Genomic DNA, 26,943 nt, shown 5'->3' with positions numbered 1-26,943 from the left:
GTTTCTTTGTTGGAGAAGTATAAATGCTAAACAGGTAAAGAGAGTTCCGTGAGAGGGTAACGTGAATCTTTTGGGGAAGCCCTTGATCAGACCGTCATTGCTCTTGTGAGTTAAGATGGTTGCATCACAAGGAAGAGGGGTACATTTCCAAAGCAGACGTATTGTAGTATGCACCATGAGGGGTCCCTTTAAAACTGTTAGATGTGAGGGTCTGGTTTCTTTAGAGTCGATTGTAGAAAGAAAGACAAACTGACATTTATTAGCAAAGCTGATGGAAAATTGATCTTTTCACAGAATGAGTATCTTTCAGTGCCCTGTTCTTAGATATATGCCTTAGTCTGCTTTCTGTTTGAGTATTTCCTAACGTACAGTTAGGTCGAGCAGTGGGTAGTGGAGAGCTGCAGAGAAGGGAAGGTGACGGCCATTGTTCCAGGGTGACGAGGGATGTGTTTTATCTTGATTCCTACCTTTTTTTTACATTGTTTCCTTTATTTTCAAACTGTTTCCTATTTTTTTTTTTTTTGGTAAAGATTTCTTTCTGCTTTAGGATCATTATTTAGTGACAAGTCTTACATGTCCGAGATTGTGTAGAAATTTTGGCAGTTAATAATAGATCACGTCAATATGGCTGCTTTTATGTGCTCTTTTTAAGCTATTGTGTGAACTGCTTATAATTTGCTTTTTTTTGTAGCTTCATTCATTTGTTCATTGACGTATTATGGACTTTTTTTAGTTTACAGAAAAGTTGAGCAGAAAGTATAGCGAGTTCTCGTATACTCCTTCCTCTACCTCAGTTTTCCCTATTATTAACATCTTGTATTGGTGTGATACATTTGTTAAAATTGATGAGCCAATATCGGTGCATTATAAACTACTTCATAGTTTACATTTTGGTTCATTCTTCATGTTGTACAGTTTTGTATGTTTTGCCGAGTATATAATGTCAAGTATCCGTCATTATAGTATCATACAGAATAGTTTCATAGCCCTAAAACTCCCCTGTGCTCTGTCTGTTCTTCCCTCCCCCATCTCCCCAGTCCCTGATCTTTTTTCTGTCTCTATAGTTTTGCCTTTGCCAGAATGTCATATAGCTGGAATCATGTAGCATGTAACCGTTTTAGACTGGCCTCTTTCGTTTAGCCTCCATATGCAAGGTCCTTCCATGTCTTTTTGTGGCTTGAGATCTTGTTTTGTTTTATCTCTGAATAATATTCCATTCTGTGGATGTGCCATAATTTGTTTATTCCTTCACCTATTGAAGAACATTTTGGCAATTATGTCTTTGGCAATTATGAATAAAGGTTCTATAAACATTCATCTACAGGTTTTTGTATGAAAATAAATTTTCAACTCATTTAGGTAAATACTTGGGAGTGTGCTTACTGGCTTGTGTGGTAAGACTATAGTTAACCCTTTAAGAAGCTGTGAAACTGTCTTCCAAAATGGATAAATATAATTTGCTTCTAATTGCATGCTTTTTTCTTTCCCTCTTTCCTGTTTATCTTTTTTCCACCATTCTGCTACTCACTGCCTATCTGAAGCTGTTGAGTGAAACATTGCATGAGACCAGTCATTTGGGCTTTAAGTGGTTGAAGGTATGAAGAAACTGCTTTATGTTTGTAGTTCTGAGGCTGTGTAACCTTCATCCACTGTCCCCCTGCTCTCATCTTCTGTTCTTTTCTTATTTTTGTCTTTTTCTGTCTCCTAGCCCCCATGTTAATTTTACTTATATATGTATTAATTGTATGCACCAAGATAATCTACAAATATTTCTTTGAAATATATTAAATGGGTGAAGATTTTTTTGGCTAGGGACACTATTCTTATTATCTCTCTCAGGTCCAAAAATTATCTGTCTCTTGCCCGAGTTTCGCCTCTGAGAAGAAATGACTCCCTCTGATACAAGGAGGATGTCTGCATCTCTTGATATCTCAAAGAGCAAAGTAAAATTGTTTGGCAACCATATCTCATTAAAATAAAATACAGAATCTTTTAAAGTTTAAGCAGGGAAAAACTGAAAAGAAAAAGGAAAAGATTTTTGGATGCCTTTGCCATATTCTTACCGAATCCCCTTACAGTATCTTCATTCCTAATACATGCTGCTCTGTACTGAGCCCAAGCCCCAAATTCAGAGAAGTTTGTAATGATCCAGTGAAGGAAGGTGTCCTCTAACCTGTGTTGGCAAATAGAGAGATAAATGTGAATAATCTTATGGGGAAAACTCCAGGGGTTCTTTACTTTTGCTTTGTTCCTTTCCACATGGATTTTCTTCTTCTGAAACCTGTCTTCTTAGTTTTGGCAGGTGTTGTGCTTTGTTGACTGTGAGAGCCATTTTCTTAAAATGAGCATAGACTAGAATTTATTCTCTGAAATAATTCACAACTGTCAGGAGGTGGGGAGCAGTATCCTTGGTTCAGCAGTGCTACTGTGACCTGAAGATTTTTGGAATGCTTTTTTTTGCACTTGAAAAGATTATTTTAATACCTTCACTGGTTTTCTTTGAGAGTAAATTTATTTTTTGAAGGAACCATTTGCAAATAGATTGCTAACTAAAGGTTTAAAAAATGCCTCTAACATATAAGACTTTTTCTTGTGGCTCAATAAGCTGGATTTATATCTATTCCTAATAAATATTTTTTATGTTTTGAACATTGATAAAGATATATCCTTTCAATATAACTAACATTTGCATGAGTTATGATTTTTTTAAAGCTAATTTTTAATAGTGATACTCATTTTTTTCAAATTGCCATTGTTTGGCTTGTATGTTAAGTATAAATTCTTGACCTAGACGATCATAACATTTTACCTATGATTTGCTAGATAGTTATAGATTAATGAGCATTTTTAAGGACTACATGTTTTTTATTCTTTTTTTAATTTAGGTTTTAAAACTTTTCATTTACATATTAAAAATAGTGCATTCCAGTAATTAAAATAATTTGAACAAAAAAATGATACTCTTGATTAAACTGCGTTTTACAGCCTGCAGAACACCTTGGGCCAGCTTGGTTTTTACTCTGGGTATCACTGTTGTCCCACCTAGCTTCCTACTTCAACATGCAAGTTCTTTTCCTTCTCAGCCAGCCAGACAGATGGGAGACGCAGGGATGACCTTTATTTTCACTAGTTCTTGATTCTTTGATGTGAAAATGGGCAGCACAGTCATTTAAACTTGGTCCCACCTTTTTGCCTCTCACAAAGTTAAATAGCTAAAAGAAGTAAAGTGAGAAGGCACTGACTGTGGACTGTACAATGCATATTAGTGGCGCACACGTTATTATGATTCACCTACTTCTCCTTCTCAATTGTTTCTTTTGAAGGCAGTGGAGTTTCCTCTTGCGTATGTATTTTTTTCATTTTTGGCTTAATCGAATTTCTCAATCTCACCCGTATCTGGTTCGTCAGACGTGGTTGCAGAGGGAGCAGAGCTAGACACATGAATGAATGGAGTTCAGTCTGTGCAGTGGCCGCCACTGAGTGTCCTATTTTTTTTATTCTTAAAGATTTATTAAATCCTCTATTGACTGCAAATCTCCCCAGTCAGTTACACAGCAGTACTTTTTCGAAGAGAACAGGTAGCACTCTGGCAGCAGCGCTGGTGGCTGGGTAGCCTGTGGAAGATGATGTGTCATGCTGGAACTGTGATCGTACTCCCCAGTCCTTCCAACTGCCATCTTACTTTCAGCTATCCCCAGAGTGGACAGTTTATTCTTTGGTTTTATAAACATAATCCTGTACTGATGTGAATAATTTATGCTATATTTCCATCATTTTTTAATTCAATGACAGTAATGCTCAGAAAATGAAATAATGATACTTCTACTTAGCTACCTTTTCTACAAACATTTGTTGAATACCTTGTATTTTTCTAGATGCTACACTAAACACTGGAAATAAAAAGGCAGTAGATATAGCCTTTGCCTCAGGAAGTGCGTAGTTTATTGGGAAAGACTGAAGAATGAACCTATAATTATGGTTCAATTTGATAAGTACCATGGTAGTGATCTCAATAGAGAACTTTAAGAATATTAAAGGAAGTACAGGCATGCAATCTGGATTGGAGAGCTCCATAGAAGGCTTTCTGGAGGAGATGGCTAATGCATGTACTGAGTCTTAAAAAGAGTTAGACAAAGCAGAGGTGGAAGGATATTGAATGTATTACATGTAGAGGATCCAGCATAGGTACAAGCTGGAAGCATCCAAAGAACTTTAAATACTAGTGGTCAGTAGCTACAGTTCAGGATAGATACGAATGGCAAGATCTATGGGAGGAAGGGAGAGGGAAGTGCACACAATCAGATCATGCTGAAGCATGTTTAGTCTTATGTTATATTCCAGAATTTTGATTTTATATTCAAGGCAGTGGAGAATTAGTAAAGCATTTTAAGCAGAGAACAATATTTATTCATGAGTTTGCTTGCTCATTCATTCATTCAGCAGATCTTTATTGAGTATCCAATGGTGCTGCGGTAGTCCTGGGTAATGTATCATGATGAACAAAGCAGCTGTGGTCTCTCCCCTAAGAGAACTTAGAGTTCACAGGGGGACACAGACACCAACCGACAAATAACATTTAATTACAAGTTATCACAAAGTACTATAAAGGATAAGAACAGGTTTTCTGCTACAGACAATAATCTGGTAGAGGTTGGAGAGGTTAGAACCTATTTTGGGTTGAGTGCTCAGAGAAGGTTCTCTGAGAAAGTAACATTTAACCTGGGCCCTGGAGGATGAGAAGCCTGCCATGTAAAGAGTGGGGAGGAATCAACACTGTGATGGCGGTAAGGTGGCAAAGAGCGGGATGTGTGTGGGAGCAATACAAGGGATCAGGGCCTTATGTAAGCAGTGGCAAGAAGTGTGTGTGTTTTTTTAAAGTGTTGGAAGCCATTAAAGAGGTTTAAGCAGTGCATGACACCCTCTGATTTGTGTTTTTAAAAGATTATTCTGGGGTCCAGCTCCGTGGCTGAGTGGTTAAGTTCGCGCGCTCTGCTGCAGCGGCCCAGGGTGTGGATCCTGGGCGCGGACATGGCACCACTCGTCAGGCCACGTTGAGGTGGTGTCCCACATCCCACAACTAGAAGGACCTGCAACCAAGATATACAACTATGTACCAGGGGGGTTTGGGAAATAAAGCAGAAAAGAAAAATTAAAAAAAAAAAAAGATTATTCTGGCTGCTAGTTGGAAAATGGATTCACTAGGGCTAAGAGTGTAAGGAAGAAGATGAGATGGATATTAGAGTAGCTGAAGCCAGAGGTCTTCAAACTGAGGTGCACATACACCTGGATGCATGAGCATTTTCCCAGAGGGAACGTGGGCACAGCTCCTCAGCTTCTAAACATGCTTTCCCCTCAAATTGATATGCCTGAGAAGGCACCTAAGATGTGCAGATTCTTTTTCCACTTCCCCTTTCACAGTTTTGCATTCCTCATTTGATGATATACACACCTCTCCTGAATCTTACTATTCTGTATTCCTCTGGGGAGGAAAAAAGCCTCTCGAACAATAACAAAGGCATAGTTCCAAATACTGTTGTTGAGGAAATGGATGAGAAGAGTCAGATTGTTTACAATTCTTTGTTTTGAACAGAATTGAAAGGCAGCCTGATTAAGTTGCCAGCTGATAGATAATTATAAGTGATTTTTTGTGATAGCCTAATATGTGATTTGGGGCATATGATTCTGAAGGAGTGTAAAAAATTGAGTTATATTACTGTGACAAAACTCCTTCCATTCCTGTTCATTTCTTTATGTAAAGGTTTGTTAGTGCTTATGCCTATGAAAATGAAACATACCATAGAATTGATGCTAAACCCTGGGTCTTTCTAGCAATAAGTAATATTGATCAAGGGTTATCTAAACTAATAAAAATAAAACTTCCATTAATCTCATTAAGATATATACATGTAATGATAAGATATATATATTTTTTTAAAGATTTTTTAATTTTTTCCTTTTTCTCCCCAAAGCCCCCCGGTACACAGTTGTATATTCCTCGTTGTGGGTCCTTCCAGTTGCGGCATGTGGGACGCTGCCTCAGCGTGGTTCGATGAGCAGTGCCATGTCCGTGCCCAGGATTCGAACCAATGAAACACTGGGCCGCCTGCAGCGGAGCACACGAACTTAACCACTCAGCCACGGGGCCAGCCCCGATAAGATATATTTTTAATAAGATTTTACTCTTCACATTTAATAGTCTTTCAAAATATCTAATATTTATATTAGGTTTGGTTGATTGTATGTTACTAGTAATTATAATGATAACTCAATCAGAAAGAACTTTTTAACAGAGTTATGACCACAGGAAATTTTGTAAATTTCAAATTTAAATTTATTTACATATTTTTGTTGCAGAAAATACAAGAGCATCCATACAAACAGTCTAGCATAAAATAAACTTAATTAGTATGAAATTTTAGGGAGAAATGGAATGGAAACACTAGTCAAGAAGAAAAAGGCAAGTGTTGTGGCTGGTCTGGTGGCATAGTGGTTAAGCTCACACGCTCTGTTTTGGTGGCCTGGGGTTCGCAGGTTCAGATCCCGGGTGTGGACCTAGCACTGCTTGTCAAGCCACACTGTGGAGGTGTCCCACATAAAATAGAGAAAGATTGGCAGAGATGTTAGCTCCACAGCAATCTTCCTCAAGCAAAAAGAGCAAAATTGGCAACAGATGTTAGCTCAAGGCCAATCTTCCTCACACACACAAAAAAGAGAAAAAGGCAAATGTAAAAATTTTAATTAAGGAACCTTTTGTCTTTATAGTTTTTAAATAGATGGTAATGGATATTAAGTCACCATGGTATTTGTATTTCATTGGATACTTTCTCTTTTAAAAAAGTGATGCTTTTTAAAAAAAATCTAAGAAATTACATCTTTTACAACTCTTTAAACTTACAATGTAAAAAAATTAGATATCAAGTTAAAATCATAGTTATATAAACTCTTTTAGAAGGTATACTAGCAAAATCGTGTAAAGACTCCTGGTCTAGGAAGAGCTTGGACAGATTAGGCAATGGCTGAGTAAATTACATAGTGGGAGTGGAGATGGAGAAAAGTACATGGATTTAGAATATCTTTTGGAAATAGAGCTAAAAAGATTTGGTGAACGCATGTTAGGGGTAAGGATGAAAGAGCAAACAAAGATGATCCTCTAATTTCTGGGTGGACAACTGAGAGGATGGTAGTTCCATTTTTTGAGAGGAGAAAGCCTGAGGGAAAAACTTGTTTGAGGAAAAGAACAAAGAAATTGTGCTAAAGAAGTATTAGCTATATTATCATTAGTAGAATTATTACGACATCAAATTTGTATTTTCAGCCCAGTTCTCTCTTCCAAGATCCAAACTAAATCTACTTCATATCTTTCCTATTTCATTGACATCTCAACCTGAAACCATCCAAATCCAGAATTCTTGATTCCTACTCTCACACCAGTTTTCCCTCAGGCTTTTTCATCTCATCTGAGAAAACACTCTTGTCCTACAAAGCTGAAAGCATACTGAGTGTTAGGAGAATCGAGTCCAATAAAGGCAGAAGTGATAGGTTGGGTACAGAAATTTTATACTCAATTCTCTAGTTCGAGAAGGCCACTCCAGAACTTTAGGGAAGCTTTATTACATAGTGGCTACGAAAGTGGGTTCTGGAGTTAAAAGTCTCGGTTGGAGTTATGGTTCCATCACTTGCAAATTGTGATCTCAGGCAAATTATTTCTGTGTCAGTTCCCTGAACTGTCAAAAGATATTTGTTTTATTTGCCACGTTAAAGAGAGATTATATGTATAAAGCTCTTAGAATCTGACATATAGTAATCACTCAATAAATGTTAGCTAATACTGATACTTGTGTTGTTACTACCACTCCTATTTTCCAGTTTACTTTTAAGCAAGCCATGCTGTGGCAGCGTCCCGCATACAAAATAGAGGAACATTGGCACAGATGTTAGCTCAGGGACAATCTCCCTCAAGCAAAAAGAGGAAGATTGGGAACAGATGTTAGCTCAGGGACAATCTTCCTCACCGAAAAAAGAAAAAGAAAAGAAAGAAAAATTAGGTAATATTTCTAGACAAAAATGAAAATAGCATACACCAAACTTATGAGATGCAGCAAAAGCAACTCCAAGAGGTATGTTTATAATAATAAGTGTCTAAATACACAAAAACATACTGTAATATGGATTTTAGAACCATAATGCTTAGACCTTATTCCTAGAAGTAAGAAGATACAGAAAATTTAGGGTTAAAAATTTTTTTTAAGTGTTTGATCCTCATAATTTTAGATTGGAATTGGAAATATCTGTTTAAATATTTGACTTTTTTCTCTTAAACACACAGATGCACACACACACATTTTCTGTGTACTGACAATACCGAGAAGACTGATTATTTCAGTAGTAGTGCATGCTCCTAGAGCTCAGATGTGGTAGGTAAATTTCATTCCCTAGGAAAAGGGTTTGAGTTCCAATCAGAAGTTACTTTTTTCTTTTGATGTAATGTGAATTCTATGAGTGTACATTTTTCTTCACAAGTGCTCATTGGTTACTGAAGCCTCTGTGGTCTTTATAGCAGCACTGTTTAAGAGAACTTTAGAACAATGGAAATGTTTTATAACTCTTCTGTCCAGTGTGATAGCCCCTCGCCAGACATTTCTCTTGAGTACTAAAATGTGCCTAGAGCACCTGAAGAGCTGAGTTTTCACATTTATTTCATTTTAATTAAATTTAAATGGCCGTGTCTGGCTAGTGGCTACTGAATTGGGCAGCTGAACTCTATAATGTGTTGGATGAATGGATACCTATGTATACATATGCATACTTAGCAGCTACTATTTAGTTTATTCTCCTGAGCCTGACACAGTTGTAGTACTGAACTATACAAGTACAAGCACTTTTCTGATGTAGTTGGCCTTTTTTTCATTTTGTTTTTGGAAAAACATCTGTGGTCTAAAAACATGTTTGTCCAAAGTAATTTTTCCTTTAAGAAATAATGGTGCTCTACCAGCAGCCTTCGACGGTGGGATGTCTCACAGGAAGTTCTCTGCTCCCAAGCACGGGTCCCTGGGCTTCTTGCCTCGGAAATGCAGCAGCCGGCACCATGGGAAGGTGAAGAGCTCCCCCGAGGATGACTCTTCCAAGCCTGTCCACCTCACAGCCTTCCTAGGCTACAAGGCCAGCATGAGCCGCATTGTGTGTGAGATCCATAGGCCAGGATCCAAGGTGAACAAAAAGGAAATTGTGGAGGCTGTGACCATTGTGGAGAGGCCACCCATGGTCGTTGTGGGCATTGTGGGCTACGCTGAAACGCCTCGGGGCCTCCATACCTTCAAAGCCATCTTTGTTGAGCATAACTGCCATGAGTGCAAAAGGCACTTCTGCAAGAAGTGGCATAAGCCTAAGAAGAAGGCCTTCACCAAATACTGCAAGTGACTGGAAGCAACTGGAGAAGGACTTCAACAGCATGAAGAAGTACTGCCAGGTCATCTGTGTCATCGCCCACACCCAGATGCTCCTGCTTCCTCTGCGCCAGAAGAAGCCCTATCTCAAGGAAATCAAAGTGAATAGAGGCACTGTGGCTGAGAAATTGGACCAGCCCCATGGGAGGCTGGAGCAGCAGTTTCCTGTGAACCAAGTTTTTGGGCAGTATGAGATGGTCGATGCCATCGGGGTGACCAAAGGCAAAGGCTACAAAGGGGTCACTAGCTGCGGGCACACCAAGAAGCTGCCCTGCAAGACCCACCAACGGCTGTGCAAGGTTGCCTGTATTGGGGCATGGCATTCTGTCTGAGTGGCTTTCTCTGTGGCACGGGCTGGGCAGAAAGGCTACCATCACTGCACCAAGATCAACAAGAAGATCTCCAAGATTGGCCAGGGCTACCTCATCAAGATGGCAAACTGATCAAGAACAGTGCCTCCACTGATTGTGATCTGTCTGACAAGAGTATCAACCCTTTGGGTGGCTTTGTCCGCTTTGGTGAAGTGACCAATGACTTTCTCATGCCGAAAGGCTGGGTGGTGGGAACCAAGAAGCGAGTGCTCACCCTTTGCATGTCCTTGCTGGTGCAGACAAAGTGGTGGGCCCTGGAGAAGGTTGACCTCAAGTTCATCCATACCACCTCCAAGTTTGGCCATGGCCGCTTCTAGACAGTGGAGGAGAAGAAAGCATTCATGGGATCACTTAAGAAAGACCGAATTGCAAAGGAAGAAGGAGATTAATGACAGGTGCATATTGTGCAGCTGGTGGGATCCCAATAAACACTATTTTCCAGTGGGGGGGAAGAAAAAAAGAAAGAATGGTAAAAGACTAGGTTAGTGAAAGACTAGGTCACTTTCAAGAGATGTCATAATTGTACATGTGTTACCCCATATTTATGTAATACTAGACACATAAGTTTATAGCATGAGTGATGGAGCTTATGTAGGAAGGAGGAGTAGAATAGTTACAGAAGTGAGAAAGAGGCATCTGTCCATTGTGAGAATATGTGACCCCAGCATTAAGAGTTTAATGGCTTCAAAGGTATTACATTACTCTATTTATTCAATTAATGTTTGTTGAGAGCCTACTATGTGCTAGAAAGTAGGAATATTTTACTGAACCAAACAAATATGGTCCCTTTCCTTATGGTGCTTATATGTTATTAGGGAGATTAATCAGGTGATCACAGATATAAACATTCTTTAAAAGTGTGATATAGGCAAGTAATTAAAAGCATAGTATTTTATGCAAGTATAACAAGGGGACCTTATTTAGAATGAATGGTCAGGGAAGCATTGCTAAGATAGTGATATTTAAATTGAGAGGTGAAAAGCAAGTAGGAATTAGTGAGATTCAGAATGGCAAGAAGTTTACTTCAGTGGGAACCACATGTGTGGACACCCACCCCAATAATGGGAAGAGTGTGATATAGTCAGGGAACCAAAAGAAAACCAGAGTTAGTGGGGAATACTGAGTAGAAGTGAGTTGGTGGCTAAATGGATAGTTAGACGAGTGAGTGAATAAATAAATGAGTGAATAAATAAATGAATAAATAAATAAGTGAAAGAACAGATGGTATGATGTGAAACTACAGAGGTAGGCAGAAACCAGATTATGTAGGATGGTCTTGCAAACGATTTTAGATTTTATCTTAATCATGATGGTTAGCCTGTCAGTCATTGTAAGCAAAAGAGTGGTAAAAATTCATTTTACATTTTAGAAAGATTATCCTGGCAGTGATATGAAGAATAAGTAGAGGGAGAGCAAGGGTAGACGGGGGAATACTCCTTAGGGAGATACCACATGATGTAGGGGCGTGGTCGGATGTCGGCGCTGGAGATGGAGAGATGTATTTGGAGAGAGTCAACAGGATTTGCTGATGGGTTGCATGTGGAAGAGGAAAGGGATTTGACAAGGATGATCCCCACATTTTCTGCCATGAGGATCTAGGTGGATAGTGGTGTTTATTAACTGTGGGGAAAACTGGAGGAGGAGGGCTTTAAGGTAGGAATTTAGCTCTGTGTATGTTAAATTTGAGATGCCTGTGTCCTCTTCTCATGAAGATTGCAAGTAGACAGTTGGATATATGGATTGAGCTCAGAAGAGTGCTCTGAGCTAAAAATATAAACTTCAGAGATAACACATGGTTGGCTTTTCTCTTTTTACTTTAACTTTGTGTTAGCCATTCACAATATGCAGGTTTCTTCCAGTTAATCTCAAATGCACGTAAATTGAGAAAGTACCTGTTACTTTCTATATTTCTCTGAACTAAGATTTGGATGACTCTATAAATATGTGCCTGGCTTGTTACTAGAAATATGACACGTAGGAAGTACATAGCATCTTACAAGGCTTGAGATACTGACATTTATTGATTACCTATTAATTACCAGTCACCATGATAAATACTTTCTTAATAGTATTATTTAATAATTTAAGCAATAAATCTTAGATATATTTAATGTTTCCTGGACAGAAAAAGAGCATCAGTGCTCATTTGTGTCCTTTTTCGGAAGAACAAAGAATGGTTTGCATTTATTACATTACATGTTCCTTCTGTATGAGGCAGTGTCTTCATCTTAACTCTATTCTTTAGTCTGGAGAAGTCCTATTTCTCCTTCCAAAATACCTTCTCTGACCTTCCAAGTCTGAGTTACATGTCTTTCCTGTGTTTTTCAGCAGCACCTTGTACTGTTTGTCGTAAAACAACACTGTGTTATTATTACTTAATTATTGTCCATCACTTTAAGAGACTGTCTCTGTCTTCTCTGAGAGAACAAAAAGCTCCTTGAGGCCCCGGGCTGTGTCTTGTTTACTGTTGTATCCTTAACACCTACCAGCATGTCTGGTATATAATGATATTCAGTGAATATATTGAGTGAATGAATGAATAATTGAATAAATGAATGAAATTTTATTCTTACCTCCTGAATACTTGCACCCCTAATCACAGCAGCATCACTTTACTTATTTACTAAACAATTTAAGGTTTAATGGTAATTTCATGATTTTTGCAGTAGCTACCAAAAATATATTTTGAATTACTACATTTTTGTTCTTTGTTGTAACTCCCTTCCACCGGATTTGGTGAAGCACTTTGCCATCTGACACAAAAAACTCAAAATTTCAGAATCGTAGATTTAAAGAATTACAATAGATGTTATTTGTTTGAAAGTAACTTACTTCCTTTAGTGCTTGATTTTAAAGCATGGTAGCTAAAATGGAAAAATAAAATTTAGAAATCGTCATTGTCCCTGACTTCTACTTCACTGGGAGGTAGAGGACTTCTTATGTCTCACAGGATTAGCGTTCAGCACTCCAGCTCCGCTGTTGTTGAACTTCAGGTAGTGGGAGTCAGCTCACAGTCTTGTGTAGCGTCTCATCTGTAACTCTGAAACAGCAGTAAGCCGTTCTCATAAAAACATGTAAAAATTTAAAACATTCTGCAGAACAGATGTAAAATGTGATCAAATTACTAAGAAAATCTTTTTGATCCTACTTTATTTCCTTCCACTAGGACTAATACTTCTGATCATCATTGGTAAATTTGACATCAGGTTTTTCAAAATTTGTCTTCTCTCTCCCTGCCTTAAAAATAGATTTATAGTATTATTAAGATTGTTTCTTTTTATTTAGTGCTATAATGGGCTACATTTATAATTTATAGAAGTTTCTTAACATTTCTTAAATTCTTTTTCTTTACTTATCCCTTATAAGTCTTAAACTGATTTCTGTATCAGTTGTGATGGGGATTTTTGAGATGAGTAGCTGAGCCATCTAAAAATATTACAAATACAAACATGTTTCTCAGAACTATATAGAATCATTCAGTCTTATAAGAAAGTCCAGTTGTAAGTTAGCAATTTAAAAACTATACTTTTAAAGCAGTTTACTGATTTCTGCAGAAGTCATCATTTTTCGTCAATGTGAAGACTGAAGATACTGTTGTTCAAAGATATTTCATTTTTAAAAAGTAAGATGTTATTATGAAACATTTTATTGATAAACATGTGGAAAATACAATTTTAGTAATTCAGGGATCTGAGGAGATGTGACAGTTAAATTCACGATCATTTTCTCTTTGCCATTGTATAATCATTTCAGTATTTAAATCAAGCTCTGTCGAGAGGAACCTAGTAAGTTTCATTGTAGACTCTTGCTCTAATGTCAATGAGTTTGAATCTCCTTTGTTATGGTGACTGGTTATGAAATCAGTCACTTGACAGGCCCTTAAGTGAGACTGCTGGAAATACGTCATGTCTGCTTTCATGGTGACAGCTGGCTACAAAACAAACCCCAGCAGAGCCATTCTGCAATTGACAAGGGACTTCAAAGGCCAACAGGGCTGCCACTTCAAAGAGAATTCTGCCATCTCTGGCTTGTTGAAAGAAGAAGTTAAATGGCTGTACCCTGCCATAGCAGAAATCTCTGTGTTTAGACTTCTCCATCTTTTGATCTTAGAAAGATGTATGAAATGGTTTCAAGTTAAAGGAATAGTATAGTCTGTAGTAATGGCAACCCAATATTATTCTGCATTTCAGTCCACTTATTAATGGAAGTTACCCAGATATGTTCAAATAAGAGCAAATTTAAAAACTCAAATGTCTCAGAGAATCAGTGTTCAAAAGAAGATTTGAACCTCTGTGTTAATGTTGTAGCCACCTTCACAAATATGGAATAAGTCTGATGGTGAATAAAATGAAACTCTCAATGTCTTTTTAAAACTCCTTCAATTTCTCCTCGTAATTTGTACCCCCTTTAGCAGAATCAGATTCTGAATGTTGATAGTAAGAATGGCAGACAACTAAAACCTGTAATCTCAAGGCTGATTTATATGGTTTTAAACTGATATTTCTCTACTTTTAGTAACTCTGTACTTAAAATTTTAAATTACCTTGTACTATTTAAAATCTTATTCATTTAGTTATGCTGGATACAATTTTGAAATAATTACTTCCTCTTTGTATTAAACAAAAAAAGATCTCAGAGTTTTAGTAAAACTCTTTTAATAAAAGATCAAATACTAACAAGCATCTTCAAGAATAACAAGGAAAAGGCTGCAGCATGAAGTCTTTCTTTTAGATTACTGATAGCCATAAAAGATATCCCTTTGATGGAGTCATGTTCAGTATATGTGAAAAAGAACATGGAAAACTTTAAAAATAATACGGCAGCATAAATATTGAGATTCTATATGTGGTATGAAGTGAGAGTGAGGAGTAGCTGAAATTTATAATTTAAAATCACTATAAGCCAATGGCATCGCTTTTTCTTAATTACCTGTTTGCCCTCTCATCCTATGTGTTATAGAAGGATAAAGCTAAGAATCCTTAGATTCTTTTGCCCTGACCTTCTATTTTCTTACTTCTCTTAAAATTTTTCCTTACGTAAAATAAAAAAGTTGACTTGGCAGAAGCTTTAGCCACTATAACTTCCTCTATAATTTTGCCAGATGGGGTCAGTAGACAACAAGTAAAGAAATTCTGAAGGAACACTGAAGCCCCCAGGAAATAACCACATCCAATGGTATGACCAAAGAAAATCTCTAGATACTTGAGTAGTTCATAGCAGTAATTCTTAAAATAATGCATTTGTGTTTGTCTTTTTTGTTATTGTAGTTTTTTCCTCTTGAAAAATTTTTGATAGTATAGTAGTACATGATTATATTGTCCTGGAAGTTCAGGAAATATCTACGTCTCTGAATTTCAGCTTGATTTTCATTTTTATTCAACAAAAGGACCACATCTCTGTTTTCAAAAGTTATAATCAAATGAAAAATTAACTTTAGTGGAAAAGAAACAAAACCTTGGCACACCCCAAAACTAAACCAGAGAGGTGATTGCCAGAGTCTATAGATAGTGTTTCAAAGTAGACGTTTTTATACTTCTGTCTACACTGCTTAACCACTGCTGCGCTGCAAAGCGCTTTTGGAATCTGTGTGGCACATCTATAACAGATGATACTTAGTTTGCTTGTAATGAGTTCTTGGGGTGTTTGGCCCTTGTTCTGTTATCTCCTACTGAGAAGTTTGATAAACCAACTTATTGACGATAGAGGCAGTCATCCAAGATACGGCTGAAGGTGAAGTCATGAGAGCCAGATGGCCTCCCGCTGACTTTTGTATGCAGTTGTTGTTCTCCTTGGCTGCACCTTCCTGGATGTTTTCAATGAAACATATTTTCCTAGAGAAATATGCACAGCAGGATTTATCCTACATAACAGATAGTTTTTGTGTGTGGCATGTCCCAAGCTCTAATTTGGCCCTCACTTGTTCCTTTCTCTTATCATCAACCTGTTTAATGAATAAAGAGGCAATAAGGGTTAGTGCAAAGTGCACTGAACCAGAAGTCAAGTGATGTGGATTCTTTTTTTTCTTCTATTTACTAACTGTGATTTAGGGTAATAACCATAATCTTTTTAAGCTCCTGTGTGGAGCAAATTATTACCTCTGTAAGTGTTTTGGTAGTCTATAAAGGCAGTATACAAATGCTGAGCCTTATTGTTGTGGCCAAAATAATTCTGTATGTATCTGTGTATGTATGTGTGTGTGTACATACACACACTCATGTATACTTATGAGTTCCCTCTTGGTATCCTTGGGTTGCCAGACATTAACTCCCACCCTTTTACTTTTCTCTTTTGGCTTATGGTAAAGTTTTCATAAGGTCCAATAACTGTCATTTCATTTGCCAATATTTTCTCTGTAATCATTTTCCAGGAGTTATATTGAAATAATATGTTTTCTGTACAAAACGTCTCTCTAATTAATGAAATATCACTCTTTACTTCTTGGTAGCTGTTTGATTTTTTTGTTTCAGCAGTTGAGATGAGAAGGGTTAAAATTTCAGTTAAAATGCCAGTAAACTTTTATTTTTATTGTTGCAAACTTAAGGAAACAGTATGAAGCTGCTTTATTCAAATTGTTCATTATGTCTTACAAAAAGGGCTTAAGCCCTAAATGCTCTGTTCTCTATTGGTGACTTTATGCTAGTGAGCAGATTACTGTTTTCTTTTTTCTTTCTTTTCTTCCCTTCCCTCCTCTCTCCTTTCCTTTCCTTTCTTTTTCATTCTTCCAAGGAAGATTGTCCCTGAGCTAACACCTGAGCCGATCTTCCTCTATTTCGTATGTGGGACACCACCACAGCATGGCTTGCTGAGTGGTGTGAAGATCTGTGCCCAGGATCCAAACCCATGGATACTGAGCCACCAAAGTAGTGTACAAACTTAACCACTACGCTACCAGGCTGGCCCCAGATTACTGTTTTCTGTAGTAAAATGGAATTAATGTGTTCTCCATGTGAAATAGCCAAATAATTCCAACTAAGAAAGAAATTTCTTTCCAAAACCTGGACAACTCATATAACCTTCCTAGCATGTATCCTGTTAGTTTGACTTCCTAGCAGTGCAGAACATTTTTTTCAGAATAGAGCTTACCAGAGTTTGAAGCTCAAGGGAAAGTCTTGTTATTCCACTTCTATTTGTGTTTCTTTTCCTGAATCACTCATTTGTTGCAAACCCTAATGAAATATAAAGAAGTCTCAGATCTAGATACAGAAGAGTATAAAATGATAGTTGCCACATCTTCTTTGTTATTGCTGCTGGAGAAAGAAAATGTGATGTTATTTAGATTATTTCTCTCCTTCTTTCTTCCAGCAGTGGAGAGGAGCTATGGAGTTTATGTGGGCCCAGGAAATTATTAATTTTTTGTTTTACTTGATTCTGCTACTACCTGTTTGTTGCTGAAATGAGCAGATTATAGGAGACATTAATCAAATAACAATCTTGTCAAAAAATTAGTTTTCAGTGCTTTAATTCAAATTTTTAGTTTTTGGTTTTGATGCTATGTTACAAAAAAACCACCTAAATGGAATTGGCAGTGAGATGAACATTGGTCCTTCTTAAACCCTCTTTCTAGTTTCTGTGACATAATGGTGAGAGTCACAGCACCAGGGAAGCATTTGCTCTGCTTTCAAAATGTGCATCCACACTTTACTGATGTTTGAGTTTTCAAGCTCCACTTAGGCGTGATGAGTGCTTATTATAGGATTTATCTACCTGAGCCTCTGAGTTGATTTTTTAAAAAAAGGAAAATTGAGATGGCTCGCAAAGGAAGCATTTCTTTCGTCTTGTCGAGTTTCCATTCTTTTTAAATTTATCTTCAGGTGAAGATTTGTCACCACAGCATAGTATTACTGGAAACTTAAGGGCAGTTGCCAGTGAAGGAATATAGCCCATCAGTGTGAATTTGTCTCATCTTACAAGTCAGTCTTAACTGTATGGATACTTATAAACCATATGCTTTTATAAAAATATCCAGCATTGTTAAGTGTCCTATGGGAATGTGAGCCATACTTTGAGAGATGGTGAAAACATTTTGTAAAATCCTCACCTATAGAGCACATTAATTATTTAAAGTGTCATTTGCGTATTTTATTCTCACAAATCTTTGGCAGTGTCGACTTATTAGACAAATGCAGCAATATATAAAAGGTCACGAACTCTAGTGACTCCCAAAGTTGAATTGTGGAAATAGGGTTTTTGTGGTTTCTTCTTCAGTGCCGTATATGTGACTCCTACTCATATTTGGGTCTTTCGTAAAGTCAAGAATAAAAGATAGCAATAGTACCTGACAATTCCTGAGTTTAATGTCCTACTGAATTCAGTGGCATCTGTTAGGTTACCACAAGAATCACTTAGAGGGCCAGCCCCGTGGCTGAGTGGTTAAGTTTGCACGCTCTGTTTCAGCGGCCCGGGGCTTGCTGGTTTGGATCCTGGGCATGGACCTCCACACTGCTCATCAGTCCATGCTGTGGTGGCGTCCCACATAGAACTGGAATGACCTAAAACTAGGATATACAACTATGTACTGGGGCTTTGTGGAGAAAAAAAAAGAAAAGAATCACTTAGAATATCTGATTTTCAATAAATGTAGTAGAAAATTATAATCAACACTATCATGTAAGTCATATGTGCATTAAATGGGGACTAAAAGAAAAGATGAAAACTTTAAATTCTTATTTTGGTAGCATCTGATTTATTTTCAACTTATACTCCAGTGGTAATAGTGCCCACCATCTTCAAAGAACCTAGTAGAGTTAATTTTACTCTGTATCTCATCCCCATTTCACAAGGCATTGTCCAAAAACTAAGATCCCAATCATGTATACTCTACTGAACCATCATCTCTATATTATTCAGTACTTTCTTGCCTTAACCCAACTCTTTAACTCTTCCTATCCCTTTGACATCTCCTTCCTAAGTCACCAAAATTCATAAATTCATCTGTTCATTCATTCAACAAATAGTCATTGAGTGAGTACTCTGTGTCAGGCCCTGGCACATACATTCTTAATTTCCTTCTCGAGCCATCTTTCACCTTCACCTCCTTTGCCTGAAGTGTAATCTAGCCTCTCCCCTGGAAACTCCCAACAACCCTTTCTGGTGATAAGAAGTGTCTATTCTGAACCTTAGGTTACAGAATAAGAACTCTCATCGTTCTTATTTCCTGTTATACCTTTAGACCGTTATCCCATCACATTCTTATAAGAACCGCTGCTTCTTCGAGGCACATGCCATTCAGCTATAACATTGAGGCTTGTCACTGAAGGTTTATCTCACTGGCTTCAGAATCTGCGTGGATAAACCATTTGTTACTTTGTCCTCTCAGCTTCTTGACAAGCGCCATTGCCTCCACTGACTTTCTTCATTCTATATCCAGCATCTTAGATCTTGTTGTAACCTAGTCTGTGTCCAGATTCACTCATTACAGCATCTTCCTCTATAATCACAATGTCCTATCATTTTAACTTTCTTGTTTGAGTATTCTACTACAACTATCTTCCCACATCATTTGAACTTCTTTGTCTCTTTTTGCTTTATCCTAAATCATCAACCGTCTTTGCTTCCCTCTCTATTCAGCTTAGATTCCTTAGTCCATTATATTAGTAATTCCTGTTTTAACATACTAAATCTACTTGTTCCTCTATTTAGTCCAATCCCTTTGTAGCTTCTTGTTGCTTTTGGATAAAATCCCAATCTCTAATATGGCCTACAAAATCCTTCTGCATCTGGCCGCTTCCTCCCTCTTCTGCCACATTTGGACCTTTCTTCCTCTTCTCCTCAGGGCTTGTGGTACTTTGGTCTTTTTTATCTTTTCTTGTAGGTATGTGCTTCTCCACTTCAGGGCTGCTGTACATCTGGGCCCTGAAGCTGGAATGCCCTTTTCCTCGCCTCCTGCTCCTTGACTTTCTTGGGAAAACTTTCTCTAGGTTTCCAAAACATCGATCAAGGCTTCATGTTACTTGTTCTCATGGCATCCTATACCTTCCTACGTAATACTATTCACAATTTATTATTATATATTTGTGAATTTTATTTATTAATAACTATCTCTATATGGACTTTAAGCTCAAGAACAATAAGGAAACATGTCTGTTTTGTTTTCTATTATGCCCTCATTGCATGACACACAGTACCTGGCACCTGGTAGGCATTAAATATTTGGTGGGTCGGAGAGAAGGGAGAGAAAGAAAGGATGGAAAGATGCCAAAGTGGGTATTACAACACTCCCCAGAGCGATTCATTAGATATAATTGTGGAAAGCTGTTCTAGGACTTTTTCAACACTGATACATTGTAGCAAAGCAGCATGAACTTTCAATACAATGGAGTCTGATTGCCTAGGTTGGAATCCCACCTCTGCCTCCTCTAGATGTAAGGCACTTAAACCCTCTAACCCTGTTTCTTCTTGTGTAAACAGGAGGATAATAATAATACCTAATATCTACCTCATAGGATCGTTATGAGGATTTAATGAGATAATACCTGCAAAGCACTTCGAGTACTTCAAAGTGAACAAATAATGTGAATTGATGCTGTGATTATTGTAATAGCTATAGCTATTTCGTATTCATAAAATACTGCGCTATTGGGGTAAATCTTGTCAAAGAATTACCATGCATTGGCAAAAAGAACATATTTGGATAAAGAGAAGATTTCTAGTATAAATACTAGCATAAATCTCTTTTAGGAATTCTGTAAATTCAAATTCTCATTAGTAGTGATTGTGAGACACTTTTTAGGAGTTTGTGAGGAGAGGATGGTAGAATGTATATATACATGTATATATGTAAATTCTCACTAATACTTTAAAAATGCTCCTCAACTCTGAAGCTTGGTATCTTCTCTTTTTGGTACTTGTATATCACAGTGGTTCTTAATTTAGAATTTTGTTGAAATCAAGAAAAGTAGTGGATCTCTCAAGAGAAAATCTGACTTCTATGATGAATACTTAACCTCTAGATAATCTTTTTGTACCACTCCCTTTTTCTTCTGGTCCTTTTTGTTCCTTTGGAGACTTATGCTTCTTACTCTCCCAAGAAACTATAACAAGATTTTCCATAAGCATCTTGGAAACTACAAAAAGTATTTTGCATTTGGCTGTGGAACAGCAGAAGGTGGGAAACTTGAAGATGCAGTCTTTGCTAGCACCTGAAGCACCCAGTTCCTTTGCTTTCTTAAGGAAAATGGGTCTTCGGTAAAATTTGTTCCCTTCTTATTCTGAGTAAAAGTTTATTAGCTTGTGATTTAAGTAAACCATCTGGTCCTGCTGGCACTGCACACTGTCAAGCCCTGTGCTTTCTCTTTAGTACGTTACTGGAGGCTCTTAAGTTACAGACTTGAATCCGAGCTCTGGCTTGGGCTTTTCTTTATGTCTTAAAACATATGCTTTTGAAAATTGTACTGTGACCTGGAGCACATTTCAAAATTGTGGAGAATTTCTTCCTTGTTTAGTGTAGTATATCTCTCTCTCGTCTTTTACTCACCTTTCATTACCTTTATTTCTCAGTGACTATAGCTAAAACTATACAATGACTGTTGTGTGCTGGGCATGTAATGGAATAGATATTCAAATAGGGATAGCTGAATGTGTTCTCTGGGATTATGGAAAAGTAACAGAAAGTGAAGTATTTCAATTTAACCTTGAAACTGTTTCCCTGGCCTGGAGCCAGAGTGCAAATCAGATGATTAGTTAGAAATTTTGGTTTATGGTACCATTCTTGCCTTAAATACTAAATTGCTTTAAAACTTATTTGGATGTATGTATGATCTGATGGAGAAATACCTTGAGGGTCTGGCACTCAAATGGTTGGGAAAATTAAGCAATACTTAAGAAAATTGTGTTTTACTAACAGGCAAAATTCTCTTTGTGAAAGTTTGGAATAAAAGGTAAAATGTCTATAAACATGGCAGACTAGATGCTTGGAAAATAACTTCCACAGAAACAATTAAAGATGATTGGTAAAATATGCCTTCATAAGTTGGCAAGAAAGTAAGAAATTCTCAGGTCAGGGGATAAATAGACAGGGTATTCAAAGATAAGTACTTGATAAGCTGTTGAACTTGAACATTGGTTTTTGTATCTTGGCAGGACAAAAGAAAAGGTCCATGGCAGCCCAAGATGGAAAGTCTAATAGGCACCAACACTCCCCCATTTGTTAAAAAAGGATCCATAATGTCCAAAATTGGTCCTTTGAAAACACTAAGAAAATTGGCCTTTGGTGAGACTAGAGAAAAGGAAAAGCACAGTAAACAGTTTTTGGAATGATAAAGGGTTCATAACTACAAGTCCTTCAGGTATTAAAAAGTATGAGGATATCTTTGCCAGTACATTTGAAAATTTAGATTAAATGAGCAAATGCCAAGAAAAATAAAACTTAACAAAACTAGCTAAATATGAAAAAGAGAATCTGAAAAAAATGAGTCAGTATTAAATTTTTTCCCACAGATTTCAAGCCCAGAGAGTTATATTGATTTTTAATAATCACACAACAAACAAATAATTTCAATCTTACAGAAACAACTCCAGAAAATAGAAAGAGGGAGCAGTTAATCACCAGCATATTTTATAAGGCTAACATAATTTCATGTGGAAACTTGAGAAAGTTAGTACAGGAAAGGAAAAGTTTAGGCCTGTCTCAACCATGAACATTAATGCAAAAATCTCTAAACAAAATATTGCCAATCCAAAATTAGTGAGAAAGAAAAATATGCCTGAAGAAGTTAGGTTTATTCCAGGAGTTCAAGATAGATATCATTAGAAAACTAAGTACTATAGTTTACCATATTAGAAATGGTAGGAGAATAGTAATATGATCATCTCAAGAAATGCAGAAACTTTACGTTAATTTATAATTTAAATTTTTTTCATAGAAGCATGATTGACATGCAAGACTCTGTTAGTTTCAGGTGTACATCATAGTGCTATGATTTTTTATACATTATGAAATGATCACCATGACAAGTCTAGTTGTGGTCTGTCACCATACAAAGTTATTACAGTATTATTGACTGTACTTCCTATGCTGTACTTTGTGTCCCTATGGCTTATTTGTTTTATAACTGGAAGTTTGCACCTTTTAATCTCCTTCACCTATTTGGCCTGCCCCCTAATTCCTCCCCGCTCTGGTAACCATCAGTTTGTTTCCTGTATCTATGAGTCTGTTTCTTTTTTGTTTTGTTTGTTTTGTTTTGTAGACTCTATATATAAGTGAAATCATGCCGTATTTGTCTTTCTCTGTCTGACTTATTTCACTTTGCGTAATACCCTCTAGGTCCATCCATGCTGTTGAAAATGGCAAGATTTTGTTGTTTTTTGTGGCTGAGTAATATTCCATTGTATATTTATGCCACATCTTCTTTGTCCATTCATCCTTCGGTGGACACTCAGGTTGTTTTCATATCTTGACTATTGTAAATAATGCTGCAGTGAACATAGGGGTGTGTATGTCTCTTTGAATCAGTCTTCTGTTTTCTTCAGATAAATACTGAGAAGTGGAATTGCTAGATCACATGGTAATTCTATTTCTAGTTTTTTGAGGAACCTCCATACTGCTTTCCATAGTGGCTGCACTGGTTTATGTTTTCACCAACAGGTGCAAGACTTTCATTTTCTGCATGTCCCTACTTATACTTGTTATTTCTTGTCTTTTTGATAATGGTCATTCTGACAGATGTGAGGTGGTATCTCATTGTGGTTTTGATTTGCATTTCCCTGATGATCAGTGATGTTGAGCATCCTTTCATGTGCCTGTTGGCCATCTGTATGTCTTCTTTGGCAAAATGTCTATTCAGGTCCACTGCCCGCTTTTAATCTGGTTGTTTATTTTTTGATATTAAGTTGTGAAAGTTCTTTATGTATTTTGGATATTAACTTCTCATCAGACATATGATTTGCAAATATCTTCTCTCATTGAACAGGTTGCCTTTTTGTTTTGTTGATGTTTTCCCTTACTGTACAAAAGCTTTTTAGTTGGGTGTAATCCCATTTGTTTGTTTTTGCTTTTATTGCCCTTGCCTAAGGAGACTGGTCCCAAAATTGTTGCTAAGACCAATATCAAAGAACTGACTGCCTATATTTTCTTCTAGGAATTTTATGGTTTCAGGTCTTACATTCAAATCTTTAACCCATTTTGAATTTATATTTGTATATGGTATAAAATAATCATCCAGTTTCATTCTTTTTCATATAGCTGTCCAGTTTTCCCAACACCATTTATTGAAGAGCCTGTCTTTTCCCCATTGCATATTTTTGTCTCCTTTGTCATAGATTAATTGATCATATACCTGTGGGTTTCTGGGCTCTCTATTCTATTCCATCAATCTGTGTCTCTGTTTTTGTGCCAGTACCATACTGTTTTGATTACTATAGCTTTGTAGTATAGTTTGAAATCAGGGAGCATGACACCTCCAGCTTTGTTCTTTTTCAAGATTGCTTTGGGACTTGGAAGTTTTTTGTGGTTTCATACAAATTTTGGAATGCTTTGTTCTAGTTCTGTGAAAAATGCCATTGATATTTTGATGGGGATTGTTGAATCTGTACATTGCCTTGGATAATATGGGAATTTTAACAATATTAATTATTCCAGTCTATGAGCATGATATATCTTTCCATTTATTTATGTCATCTTCAGTTTCTTTCATCAGTGTTTTATACTTTTCAGAGTACAAGTCTTTCACTTCTTTGGTTAAATTTATCCCAGGTATTTTACTCTCTTTGATGCAATTGCAAATGGGATTGTTTTCTTAATCTCTTTCTGATAGCTCATTATTAGTATATAGGCATGCAACCAATTTCTGTATTCAGTCATGGGCTGGATAGTGACATTTTGGTTAATGACAGACCACATATATGTTGGTGGGCCCATAAGACTAATACCATGTAGCCTAGGTGTGTAGTAGGCTCTGCCATCTAAATTTGTCTAAGTATACCCTATGATGTTCACACAACGACAAAATCACTTAACAGCATATTTCTCAGAATGTATCCCTGTTGGCAATGATGCATGACTGTAATAATTTTGTATCTTGCAACTTTATTGAATTTATTTATTAGTTCTAATAGGTTTTTTTTTTTTTCTGCTGAAGAAGATTCAGCCTGAGCTAACATCTGTGGCAGATCTTCCTCCGTTTTGTATGTGGGTTGCCACCACAGCATGGCCACTGACCAGCAGCACAGGTCCATGCCTGTGAACCAAACCCAGGCTGCCAAAGTGGAGCACGCTGAACTTAACCACTAGCCTGCCAGGGTTGGCCCTTTAATAGTTTTTTTTTAAATTTTTTTAATTTTTAATTTTTTTATTGATGGAGTCTTTAGGGTTTTCTATATATAGTGTCAAGCCATTTGCAAATAGTGACAGTTTTACTTCTTCCTTTCCAATTTGAATACCTTTACTTCTTTTTCTTGCCTAATTGCTGTGGCTAGCACTTCCAATACTATGTTAAATAAAAGTGGCATGAGTGAGCATCCCTGTCTTGTTCCTTATCTTAGAGAAAAACCTTTCAGCTTTTCACTATTGAGTGTGATGTTAGCTGTGGGTTTATCATTTATGGCCTTTATTGTGATGAAGTACATTCCTTCTATACCCACTTTTTTGGGACTTTTTTTCACAAATGGATGTTGAATTTTGTGAAATGCTTTTTCTGCATCTATTGAGATGATCATATGGTTTTTCTCCTTCCTTTTGTTAATATGGTGTATCACTTTGGTTGATTTGCGGATGTTGAACCATCCTCGCATCCCTGGGATAAATCTCATTTGATCTTCAGGTGTAATCTTTTTAATGTATTGTTGAATTAGGTTTGCTAATATTTGTTGAGGTTTTTTGCATCAGTGTTCATCAGGGATATTGACCTGTAATTTTCTTTTTATAGTGTCTTTGTCTGGTTTTGGTATCAGGATAGTGTTGGCCTCATAAAATGAGGTTGGAAGTGTTCTTTCCTCTTCAGTTTTTTGGAAAAATTTGAGAATAGCTGTCTTCTTTAAATGTTTGGTATAATTCACCTGTGAAGCCATCTGGTCCTGGACTGTTGTTTTTTGAGAATTTATGTATTACTGATTCAATTTCATCATTTGTAATCAGTCTACTTAGATTTTCTATTTCTTCATGATTCAGTTTAGAAAGTTGTGTGTTTCTAGAAATTTATCCATTTCTTCTAGATTTTCCAATTTGTTGGTGTACAGTTATTCATAGCAGTCTCTTACAATTCTTTGTGTTTCTGTGCCTTAAATTGTGACTTCTTTTCTTTCACTTCTGATTTTATTTACACCTTCTCTTTTTCTGATGAGTCTGGCTAAAAGTTTATCAATTTTGTTTATCTTTTCATAGAACGTCGTTTCAGTCTCATTGATCTTTTCTGGTTTTTTTTTTAGTCTTTATTTCATTTACTTTTGCTCTCATCTTTATTATCTACTTACTTCTACTAACTTTTGGCTTTGTTTAGTTTTTTTCCTAGTTCCTTTAAGTGTAAAGTAAAATTGAGATTTTTCTTATTTTATGAGGTAGGCCTGTATTGCTATGAACTTACCTCTTAGAACTGCTTATGCTGCATCCTGTAGATTTTGGAGAGTTGTGAATCCATTTTCATTTATGTCAAGGTATTTTTTAATTTTCTGTTTGGTTCTTCGGTAACCCATTGGTTGTTTAGTAGCATTTAGTCTAGTCTCCACGTTTGTGTTTTTTCCAGTTTTCTTGTAATTGATTTCTAGTTTCATACCAGGTGGTCCGAAAAGATGTTGCTATGACATGAATCTTTTTAAATTTATTGAGACTTGTTTTGTGTCCTAATATGTGATCTGTTCTGGAGTATGTTCCATGTGCACACAGAAGAACATGTATTCTGCAGTTTGGATAGAATGTTCTGTAAATATCTATTTAAGTCCATCTGGTCTAATGTGTTGTTTAAGGCTAATATTTCCTTATTGATTTTCCGTCTGATGATCTATCCATTGATGTAAATGGGGTATGAAATATCCCTACTGTTATTGTATTACTATCAATTTCTCCCTTTAAGTCTGTTGATGTTTGCTTTATATATTTGGTGCTCCTATGTTAATGTTTACATAAATATTTACAAATGTTATATCCTCTCCTTGGATTGACCCCTTTATCATTATGCAATGTCCTTATATGTCTTTAGTTA

General features: G+C 36.7%; 1 protein-coding gene and 1 pseudogene across 22 annotated transcripts in view; both read left to right on the top strand.

The window, feature by feature from the left end:
- The window catches only part of ERC1 (ELKS/RAB6-interacting/CAST family member 1), a 516,922-nt gene that overhangs the window by 249,847 nt on the left and 240,132 nt on the right, over positions 1-26,943 (top strand). The window lies entirely within an intron of this gene.
- On the top strand, positions 8,894-10,335 carry LOC138924754 (large ribosomal subunit protein uL3-like; annotated as a pseudogene).

This window comes from Equus caballus, chromosome 6, assembly GCF_041296265.1.
Source record: "Equus caballus isolate H_3958 breed thoroughbred chromosome 6, TB-T2T, whole genome shotgun sequence".
Lineage (NCBI taxonomy): Eukaryota > Metazoa > Chordata > Mammalia > Perissodactyla > Equidae > Equus > Equus caballus.
The sequence above is the reverse complement of the archived record's forward strand: the minus strand, read 5'-3'. Positions and strand labels throughout refer to the sequence as shown.